Here is a 12,269-nt window from a genome sequence, read left to right as displayed (position 1 = left end):
ATAAGGCACACGCAGAAGAAATTGTATATATAAAACTATCCTTTTCATATTCGTAATGGTAACCATAGGCCAAAGATTTAAAACTGAAGTATATAATATAAAACAAGAAGGACCAGAGAGAAAACCACAAAAGCCAACCAAAATAAAGAAAACAGAAACTCTAGGACAAGGAAGCAATGAAAACATCGAGTTACCAGAAAGCAAAAGATAAAATGGCTATAAGAAGACCTCATATTTCAATAATCAACCTGAATGTAAATGAATTGAACTCACCAATAAAAAGGAACAGAGTTGTAGATTGGATCAAAAAACAAAACTCAACCATATGCTGCCTCCAGAGACACAATTAAAAGAAATCGAAGAAGATACAAAGAAATGGAAAGATATTCCATGTTCTTGGATTGAAAGAATCAACATAGTTAAAATGACCTTATCACCTAAAGCATTATTCAGGTTTAATGCAATCCCTTACAAAATCCCATTGGCATTTTGTAAAGAGATAGAAAATAAAAAATCATCAGATTTGTATGGAAGCACAAAAGACCCCCGAATTGCCAAAGCCATTCTGAGAAAAAAGAATGAGGCTGGAGGCATCACTATGCCCAACTTCAAATTATACTACAAAGTGACAGTAATCAAAACGGTATGGTATTGGCAGAAAAATAGACACACAGTTTACAGCCATGCCACCCTGAACACTCCCGATCCCAACTGATCTCAGAAGCTAAGCAGGATCGGGCCTGCTTAGTACTTGGATGGGAGGCCATCTAGAAAGACCAGATGCTGTAGATGTAAAAAAAAAAAGAAAAAGAAAAATAGACACATGGACCAGTGGAACAGAATCGAGAGTCCAGAAATAAACCCATATTTATATAGGCAAATAATTTTTGACAAAAACTCCAAAAATATACAGTGGAGAAAGGAAAGCCTCTTCAATAAGTGATGCTGGGAAAACTGGAAAGCCACCTACAAAAGAATGAAACTATACTGTTGTCTATCACCACACACCAAAATTAACTCAAAATGGATTAGGACCTGAATATAAGACCTGAAACAATAAAATGCATAGAAGAAAACATAGCAACTAAACTCAAGGACCTCAAACTTAAAGAGGATTTTATGAATTTGACCTCAAAGTAAGGGAATTAAAAGCAAAGACAAATGAATGGTACTACATCAGACAAAAAAGCTTCTGCTCAGCAAAAGAAACCATCAACAAGGTAAAGAGACAACCATCCAAATGGGAAAGTATATTTGCAAGCATCGCCTCTGAAAAAGGCCTAATATCCAAAATATACAAAGAACTCATATGACTCAATAACAACAAAAAAACAAACGATCCAATCAAAAAGTGGACAGAGGATATATATATATATATGGTATTAAAAAAAATAAACTGACATTTAAAAAAAGATAGTACCAAACCCTAAAAAAAGAAACAATAAAGAAAGAAATTTATCATCATCATTAGGGAAATGCAAATCAAAACCACAATGAAATCTCACACCTGTTAGAATGTCTATAATCAATATGACAAGTAATAACAAATGTTGGAGAGGAACTCTCATACACTTCTTTAAGAAGAAAAAACATATATTGAAAACAGGAAAAAAGAATGGTAAAAACTACATTCCTATCAACATGTTCCTCAAATAGAAAAGAATTAAGAGTTCCAACCAAAAGATAGAGTGACTGAATGGATAAGAAAACATGACCCCTACATATGCTGCCTACAAGAGACTCGCTTCACATTAAAAGACACTTACAGACTAAAAGGAAGAGGATAGAAAAAGATATTGCCTTGATAGACCTAAAGGGTACTGCACTGACTGAAATGGGTTGGATAGAGAAAGACGAATATTGCATAATTTCACACACACATGGAATCTAAAGAACAAAATAAACAACAAAAAAAGTGGAAATAAACTCATAGATACAGAGAATATTTTGAGGGCTACTAGATGGGAAGAGGTTGGGAGGAGCCAAAAATGGCAAAGAGATTAAGAGGTACAAATGGATAGTTGCAGAATAGACATAGAGATGTAGAGTGTAGCATGGGAAAGATGGTTAATAATGTTGTAATAAATATGTAAAGGGGAAGAAGGGTACTAGATTTAGTGGGGTGATTCCATTGCAAGTTATATGGATCTCTGATCACTATGCTGTACAATTGAAACTAGTATATTATTGTATGCCAATTAAAATTGAGAAAAAAACTCATTGAATTGTACAATGTAAATACAAGCAACTAATTGTCTATTATATTTCAATAAAGCTGGAAAAAATGTTAATTATTGATATTATTACTATGCATAGGCTGTTTTAAATCTATGTCTATCACCAGATAATCTTGACTGACAAAATATGAAAACCAGTGAATTTACTAAACAATAAAGATGGACTATGAATATCTATGAAAGAAATAGAATTTCATTCCACTATGGCTTGTCCCAAAAAAGACACTCTGGTCTTGCGTATAGTCTCTTCTATTCCTGATTCAGTAATAAGAAAATATGAGTCGTTATCACCACACACCATGCTGAGTCAGAATTATCTTGTACCCCTATAAAGCATTTGGTTTTTAATATCTGCCTAAGAACATTTGTCCAGCTCTTAAAACATTGTTTTAAAAAACATTACGGGCATAATGAATACATGGCCTCTTATCTGTGTGTAAAGCCCAGTAGAAAAGCAAGATCAATAAGAGTAGTAAATTATACAGAACAAATTAACGTTTTTTTTTTTTGCAATTGACGAGCAGATGAATCTCTTTTCAATGTGCTTTATAATTTATAAGAAGCTTTGAGAGATTTTTTTTTTGACATTTGATTATCTAAATACAAAGAGCAATCATTGAATAAAGAAAATACCTGGTATAAGGTATGCTGAAAATAGTCATGAATGTTACTCAAGATTTCTATTTGAAACGCCAATTTTCAAAAAGAGGAGGATGAAAAAAAGTAAAATACTAAAATTTATCAACTGTGTAGCACAATATACAAAGCACATTTAAATCTTAGTAGATTATTATCCTATATCCATAAGAATCTATTGTATGTTGTACAGGTTAAGCAAGTTGCTGAAAGCAACAATGAGTAAATAATGGATCTGAGAGTTGTTATCAGTTCTTCTATCCATGTGGCCAAGAGTAATGGTATCAGGTTGGTCTCATTGAACTATTCTCTGTGTCCCCTGGAGCCCAAACTACAACCTGAATTGTTCTCTCTGGAGTTGTAAAATTGACATCCTCGGTAATGTAAGCACTGCTCGAGGGTTAGAAGAACTCTGGCCTGGAGGAAGCTGCATGGCTTACGATGGACTGGGTACCCTATGTTTATGAAAGAGAAGTAATAGAAACATCTTGCTTTGGTAAGCATTACTGAGAGATAAAATCTGTTCTGATTCCACCGATGTGTACAAGAATGTTCATAGCAGCTTTTTTCACAATATTCCCCACTGGAAACAACTGAAATATCCATCAATAGGAGAATGGATACATAAACTCTGAAGGTTCATACAATAGAATACTACAGAGCAGTAAAAAGAGAACAAATGAATATTACCTGAAATAATATAAATGAACCTACAGACATTATGCTGAGTTAAAGAAGACATATAGAAAAGAGTACATACAATATGATTCCATTCACATGAAGTTCAAAAACAGGCAAAACTGACAATAACAGAAATCAGAATACTACTTACCTTGAGAGGCTGAGTACTGACTGAGGAGGGGATGACAGAAGCTTTGGGCTGCTAGACATGTGTTGCATCTTGACCTAAGTGTTAATTATTTGGATATGTGTGTAAAAAGTTCCTTGAGCTAACACAAGATTATAGTGCTTAATTCATTTTATTATACATATGCTCAAAATCAGTAATAAAGTTTGATTTTAAATCTGCTCTGAATCATTTGACCATGAACACAATGACTAACCTGACTTGCCACAGAATAGCACAGTGAAACTCCAGAGCCACATATTTAAATATGCCATCATCCTTTCACTCTACTTAAACTCATTCTATCTTAATACACACTGACCTCTATATTTCTGAGATGATATGTTCTTAATAGAATATGAATTTTGAATTGTTCATCAGTTGCAGTAACAGATTTCCCCAGACCCATATTCTGACATTCTGCTGCTACATATTATCAGCAATATATATTAACAAATCAGAAATAAAATATATATTATATAGCCACTAGAATCATATCAGCTATTAATAGCATCAGTTCATGTCACCTTGTGCAAAGAAATATTTTAAAGTGGGGGAAAATTTTAATTTTTATAAATGGAAGCTTATTTTAACTCCATTTTCAAAATTTATTTTGCTTATTTCTCCACCCACATCAACCCAAAATTAATTACTTGAAACCACTTAAATATTATACTTCTAAAATATTCTTTTAATAAAATTTAGTGTCTGTTTTACAAGTTTCTCCATTTTCTTCAAACTGCTCAAAACTATACCATAGGTTAACAAAAGAAAGACACACATTTTGTTTTCTTTTGTTTTGCTTTTCTCATTAGGGTGTTTGGTAGCAAGTAACCAGAAGAATGCAAAGACCAAGTAATGAAATCATTCAGAGTTAGGCCCTCAACTCCAAGTCAGACATCATTTATGAAGCCTGATAATCCTGAGCTTTACTAGAAAATATTGATAATTAGAGGTTTAAGAGTCTGAAGGTCTTGTTAATAACCTCCCTATACTGATTGAGAACTTGGGAAAACTGCAATCTCTATCTAGACAGCATTCTAAACAAATTTCTCCTTGGCTGCTTTTCAGAGCTAACTGGTTTCTGTGATTGGAGAAATGAACAAACAATGGAATTCTGGACTTGCAAGGGTCTTTTCTGTTTTCAGGTTGGTGGCATTTCACCTACCATATGTCATCCAATTTTTGAAACTAGAATCTCCCAGATCATCTTTGAAAACAAGATCAACATATACTTTTTGAGAGGAATAATGTGCTAGATTAAAGCAACCTGTTCAAGAATTTATAATGACCTTATATACATTATAATTTCACTCACAGCAATATAATTTTGGCTTTCTTTTGTGGAAAGAATTAAATCTTTTATATATTTTATTCTGTGTGAGGGTCAAAATAGTATTATTTATTAACAATGAAAATAATATGCAATTTTTAAAATGCTAGACACATTGGAAGTGACCAATTAGTCTCATTGATTGACTAATATGTAAATGAACTGTGTGATTCTTCATAATATTTTACAGATTGGGAAGTTCAGGAAACACACTATGCATTCAGGAAAGCACTAAAAGATCAATGCTTAAATGTCTAGTTCTATTGTTCTGTCCATCCTTTTTTGGCTTGGGTGAGAGGATACATAACTTAGATCTAACAGATCTTCAGTCGTGTATACTTGACTGTCCATAATACAAATGAAGTAGAAGACTTGCCTATACAAGATACGCATACAATAGAAAAGTCAACATCTAACCCCTAAAATAACATAAAGAAGCACTTAGCACTAAACTGTGTGTTATTCAAGTTTCTATAAAAATAAAACAAAAGGCCTGGTCCTGGCCCTGTAGGAGTTCACAATACATTGAATGCTGGTCTCTAAAATCAGAACTATTGCAGAATAACGTGACTGTGATATACAGTGCTCAAAGGTGAATGTCCTCTTAGTTGAAGCTGAATAAACACATAATTGAAGTGGACAGGAGACTCGTTTATGTAACCTGATGTAGGGAAGAGGAAGTTGTTGTTGGTGTCGTTGTTATTGTTTTTTAATGCTGTTTTGTTTCCGTTTTTATTTGATTTTGCCCTTTAATCCCAGTTAAGTCCTCATATTTTTAAGAAGGGATCTTTTCCAATAAAGAAGCTCACCAATTCAATATTATTAATTCATCTGAACTTGATATATCATTTGTTGGATATTATACTAGATAATTTTATTTTTCAGGGTCCAACTTATGTATGCTGGTCAAAGTCTTGGTGACTTAAGTACTACTGATATCCTCTGGATAAAGACTTGCCTATACAAATAATAGCATTATTTTTGGTCGCACTGCTCAGCTTTAAATTGGAAAAGGCTATAGAAAAAGCCTCTAAACTTTGGCTTCCTGAAATTGAGTAAATTTCATGAAATCCTAAGTGGGTATTCTAATATTTGATGAGACAGCTACAGAGACAATTCTGATTGACTCACTGACACCTACTCTTTATTAGTACATATTGAATCAGTGTGTTGGGAAAATAGAAGTCAACCTATGAATCATGGATCTAAAGCCTTTCATAAAGAATTAGAGGCTTACATTTTTCTTAGAAAAGATGAAAGAACAGAGATCAGGAAAACTTCTGCCATAGGTTAGGGAAGCTGCCACTACAGGGCAGAGAAGTCCTCTCAGGCCAAAGTACTAAAGCTGTTGATTAAAGGTCTTCTTGCCTGGAAAATGTTTCAAATCTCCAGTATCTCTAAGAAGGTTCTATGAACTGACTCGGACTGAATCCACTTAACTGATTGTTTTAAGAATTCACTTCTGACTATATATATGCTTGTACTATGTCCAGAGAACATCAGTTTCTTCTTCTCTTTCAAATTCCCTTCATGTGCAAGCTCGAATCTGGGACTACACAGGGAAGGGGATTCTGGGAAATACAGTTCTCAGCTTCTGTGCTGAAAGTCAGATGAGACTTTAAACGGGAGTGTTAGATGCTCAAAAAACTGCAGATGATACAGCACAAGTTCCTCCAAATTATGCATCACTTTCTAAACTAATGCTCATGATAAGGTTTTATTACCTTAAAAGGGCATTTGTGCTCCATTTTAAAAGGAGGATTCTGAAGGGAAAAAGTGTGAGAAACAGATTTTTAACCCTGGCTTAAACATTAACTATAAACAATAGCATAGAAAATGGTACTAAAAGGGTTGGGGTTGGAGATAGCATGTTTAATTTTATTTAATGCAACATTTTCACAGTTATTGGATCAAAGAATCCTTTCTCTTTTCATATAGAACTTATTAACAAGCTTTCACAGTATGCTTTTATATAAACCCTATGCCGGTGGATGTTTTCAGGAAACTTCAACATTATTAATCAAACCTATGGTTAAATAAAGCATATCTACTAATGCATTTATCTCTTCTCCCTCCTGACACTCTACTGAAATCAAAGTATTGGGATTTTTAAGGCATAAATACCAAAAATAAATGAAACTAGAAATAAAGACATCAGAGATGACAGATTTCAACAGTTTTGAAAGATATATAATAGATGTAAAATCAGTCACTAGAGAATGTGATTTAAGATATTTTACAATCAGCATGACCTGGGCACCAGCCAATCAGAGAAGAAATCAGGAGAGCTTAGAACTGGGTCCTGGAGGCTCCCTGCTGAGTAAGATACTAACCCTTTCATTGATGGATGGTGGAGACTTCAAGGCTCCACGAGAATAATTTAGGGTTATGGAAGGTGGGGGAAACTCAGTAGATTAGAGAATGAAACTATTTATGAATTGACACAGAAGTACTTCATGGTTTTAACAGCCAGTAAACCATTCCAGAAAAAAAAGACATTCTAATTGGAAATGATGAATACCTTACACTGTATGTGTAAAATATAATCTAAGCCTGTAACATAGTGTTACTGTGAGCTGCCAAGAAGTTCTACTGACCCTGGAAGGAAATTATGTGGCATATATGCCAGTGCTTTGTAAGCTTCAAACTACTATACACAAACTAGTTATTATTCTCCTAGAACTGCCAGCATGGTGCTTGCTTCCTAAAATTAAGAAATTATTGGAAAATTTGGGGCCCTTTTATTCCATTTCCCCCTAAAGAATACATATTAGAATTGTTTACTGCTCACAAACCAGAATGAAAAATATATTTACAAGAGTATATGTCCTCAGTGATTCTCCAAATGTATTCTTAGTAAACAAAGCTAATTTTCCTTGATCTAGTACAGCAACCCCAAAACCTCCAGGGCTTTTATCAGAATAAATTCTTATCTTCTGGAATTACCTTTCCCCAAATATTAGTAGCTGCTCCTTCTCTGCCAGCACCCCTCCCATGTGCACACATACCAACCCCACACACACCTGCCATCTTTGCCTCTCCTGACCCTTTCAGTAAGTGTGCTGGCTCATTCTCCATTCCCCGGTGAATGTGAAGGGCTGCCATTAGCTAACAACTATTTGGCAGGGGCATGGAGCGAGATCTCTGGTTTTGTTACTTTGTCCCTGAGCCTTTTTTTTTTATAACAAAAAATAAAACACATTATATCCAAGATTCTTGACCTTACTCTGAAAAGTTACTGTAAAAATTAACATCGTCATTTAACTAAAAATATTAAGGTTGAATACGTGTCATTTTTTTCGTAATAATTCACAATAATTTAAAGACATTATTAGACTTTCTAACTGCTTGTAGAAGGACAACTAAGGTGAAAGGTTAAGTGAGGTGTTGGTATAAAGCGAAACCAATTTACTATGTTCTAGACTCAACATGCTAATTCAACCTCAATAACTCTGCTAATACTGTGCACTAAACAGGATGGCTTTCTCACATTTCCCTGACCTTTTAATTTTTATCCATCCTTCATGAATAAATTCAAATTCAATTTTATTGGTGAAATTTTTCTCATTAATGCTTGGCCATACTGGTCTCTTACTATCCTGCCATCTTATGATTTTTGTTTTTTGGTTTTTGTTTGTTTGTTTTTTTTGTATCACACATTTTAGTTTATAACTAAAGATGATCCTGAACTATTATCTATGTTCCCATCTTCTGGGATCAGTTGTCTTATGAGCCCTTTGAGGAAAGAACTGTGTTTTGTCAAGAAATATTTACAGTGTATTCCTCGGGGTTCAATCAGAGAGGTGGAACCAGGAGGAGATACATTTATTACAAGGGAATGGCTAGTACAATCGTTGGGGCTGGACAAAAGTCCAAAGACCATAACACGGGCAGTCAGGAAGAAAAGATGAAAAGCAGGCTGGAACCCCAAAGGCACAAGCTGAAGCTTTCTTTTCACAGGTTATGGTCAAGAAGGAAGATCCAAAAGAAAAGAAGAGCAATCAAAGCCAGAAGCTGTATGCAGTCCTGACTTTAGGAAAATCCTAAGTCCTCTTTTAAAGCCTTTCCAATTGATTGTTAGGCCCACACAGGGTATTCTTCCTTTTTATTAATTTAGCCTACTGATTAGGAACCTTAATCACATCTGCAAAATCCCCTAACAGTAGCATCTAGATTAGAGTCTCAATGACAGGAAGAAGTTATATGTATGCTGCAAAATGACCACTGCCTTCCTATTCTCATGAGGGGATATCTTTTGCAATCTGCCCTAAACAGACACATAGGAGATAGAGAATTCTGGGGACTGTAGTTCAGTCAAGGTGACATTAAAAAGCCATCACACAGAGCATGTCATATGTAGGACATAAATGACACTGTTGCTGATCTTAAAGAAAAATAAAGCTTTATGTAAATAAAGTATTTCATATCTCCCCAAATGCCAAACTTTATGCTAGATATAGAATAGGTACACAATAAACACCTGAAAAAGTAATTGGTGGCCTTAGTAATTTCTACCCAATTTGATTATGATTGATTTGAGTGCTAAATATGTTTGACAAATACACTGTTTTGTCTGCATAAAATGATCTGGTAAGAAACAAAGTTGAGGTAATGGCAGTATTGTTTTTCTCTTACATTTTTTCTGTTAAGAAATATATGCTAATTGGCTATTTCCGGAAGCAGCACAAAAATACTCTATGTTTAAACAAGAGGAAGTAGGTGATTTCAAATTCATAGTATAAGCCATGAATAAGATTTATCAGATTAATTGAAGAAATAGCAATAAACCATCCTCTGAGGTCAATGGTATAACTCATTCATTCATTCAAAAATATTTATCAAGTGCCTCTGTTTGCTGTCGTGGTTCCATGTGCTGGAAATAAAGTCAAGGACGAAACAAAGTTTCTGCACACATAGTGCATATGTTACACAGGAGGTGACAGAAAATAAACAAGTTTTATTAATCTTTGTGATAGAATCACTAATGGTGTAGAGGTGACTCTTGTGCTGCTACAGCCTGTAGAATGTGAGACATTAACAGGGTCAAGTCAGTCTCAAATCCAGGATCTTCATCTCATTGGTATGTTGAGTAGGATAATATATTTAAAATATTAAGTCATGTTGGTTTTTTTTTCTGTTTTGCTTCCTATCCACTAATCCCTGCACCTCCAGCCACAGTTCCATCCTCCAGAATGACTAAGTGGAACTGCTACGTTGTGTGAGAAATATGGCAGAGTTAAGGAAAAAAAAAGTCTCTCCCCAGCTCTGCTTTCCAAAGCCTAAGGCTCTGAGGGGATCTAGTAACTGAGAGGATTCCTAATCTCAAAAGTCAAAGAAACAATATTAGACAGAGAATTGTAACTCTTGCCCCTAGACAGAAAAGGTTCTTCGATAAAAGAAAGAAAAGAGTTGGAGGGAATGTGATGAGAAGCGTAGGCATCAGAGAGGAAGTTTGAATAGGTGAGGGAGGGTAGCATGGAGCCCAGATTTCTGCCCCTGTGTCATTTTTCTATACAAATCTCTGAAGAGTCACCAAGATCTCAGTGAGAAATAGATACACAGAGAATGTGGGCATATGAGTCTCAGCACTATGGTGACTTTAGTGCCCCAATACAGTGTGGGATCCTAGAGTACCTTACAGACCACTGAAGGGGCCACTAAGACAAGAAAGAGAGATGTGCCAGAGATGACCTGAGTGAACTGAGGACTAGATAGGAAGATGGACATCAAGGCAGGTATTTATGAGGATAAATGACATGACATGTCCACCCTGCTAAGGAGCAGAGGAGATTCTTTAATTGACTGGGATTATATTTCTTCCACCCTGCCAGAATGGCAGACTAAAAATAGATATCAAATCACAATATAAAATAAATAAGAATTATAAATAGAATTATAAAAATTTATTAATAGAATTAAGAATTAAAAGAAATTTTAAAAAAGAATTATAAATGCACATACACATACACATATACACACACAATCTTGCATACCTGAATGGTGCCGTGAAGAGCACATCTTGTACACCTGGGTATCAGAGATCAAGCCATTCCACTGTAGCTTTCAAAACATGGCTTTCTCTAAGGAAAATCAAAGAATTTATTAATGGAAAAAAATCTCAAAATAATCAAGGGAATTCTATGTAACTGTCAGTAATTCAGATACATTTTCTTTCATGGGGAAAGATATTAATACACTCTAGGTCTATGTCTGGTATTTACATTTCATACCCTAAGTGGAAAAGGTATGTTTAAGAATTAATCTATTACTATAAAAGCTACATCTCATTACAAACAACTAGCCTTAAAATTGTCAGTAACAAACTAGTTATTTTTTATTACAAACATAAGAATCTTGATATTAATTTTAAACATATTAGCTATATTCTGTGTTAAAAATAACTTTTATGACTCATTATTTTTAGCCTTAAACTTATATAAATTTCATAGAACATTAGAACATCAATTTAAGAGTGGTAAATATACTAAGTCGTTAAGTGAATGTGTCTAATTTGGCTAATTATTAAAGGCATATATTGTTACATTCCACTCACTGAAACTACAATTTCAAGCCAGTTGGATGTACTAGCTACACTTTCACTCCTCTCTAGGAAGTGGTCCCCACAGTGCCTCATTTAGGAGAGGTATACTGAGGGGAAATTTATATATATAAATTTCATCAAGGATCCTCCATCAAAAAGGCACCTGGAGACTCAAGAGAAGCTGGACAGACCCCTGGTTTACTTGTACCTGAGACACGTGGGCGCCCAACTCCCCTAGGCCACGCACCTAGTCCAGGCAAGCGGCAACATCACATTTCGTACATGGAAAACCTGAAGCGGCGGCTAGACATGCGCAAAAAACTCACGTGGAGCCTCGAGTACGAGAAGATGTGGGTAACTTAGGCTAGGACGCAGTACGTCTGCGCCTGCGCCTGGGTCAGCGGCACCCGCACGTGTGCTACGACAGGCGCAGTGCCTGGTCAATGTGTGGGGCCGGCGCAGGCCGCGCGCCACGCCCAGTGCTGCTGCAAAGCGAGAGGTCCACCACGCACCGCTCTAGCCAGTTCAGCGCCGGCCGAGCCCTCTAACTGGAGACTCACAGCCCGAAGGCCCTCCCTCCCTCTCTCCTGACTCCCCTTCCCTTCCCATGATTCACCCTCCCACCCTCCCTCCAAGCGCACTATAGCAAAATTATACCTAAAAATAACATAATTA

At 35.5% G+C, this 12,269-nt stretch overlaps 1 pseudogene; it reads left to right on the top strand.

Moving 5' to 3' along the window:
- The first annotated feature begins 673 nt into the window (after positions 1 to 673).
- Positions 674 to 792, top strand: LOC112485214 (annotated as a pseudogene).
- The last annotated feature ends 11,477 nt before the right edge of the window (positions 793 to 12,269 follow it).

This window comes from Pteropus alecto, unplaced genomic scaffold (genome assembly GCF_000325575.1).
Source record: "Pteropus alecto unplaced genomic scaffold, ASM32557v1 scaffold270, whole genome shotgun sequence".
NCBI classification, from domain to species: Eukaryota; Metazoa; Chordata; class Mammalia; order Chiroptera; family Pteropodidae; genus Pteropus; species Pteropus alecto.
The sequence above is the reverse complement of the archived record's forward strand: the minus strand, read 5'-3'. Positions and strand labels throughout refer to the sequence as shown.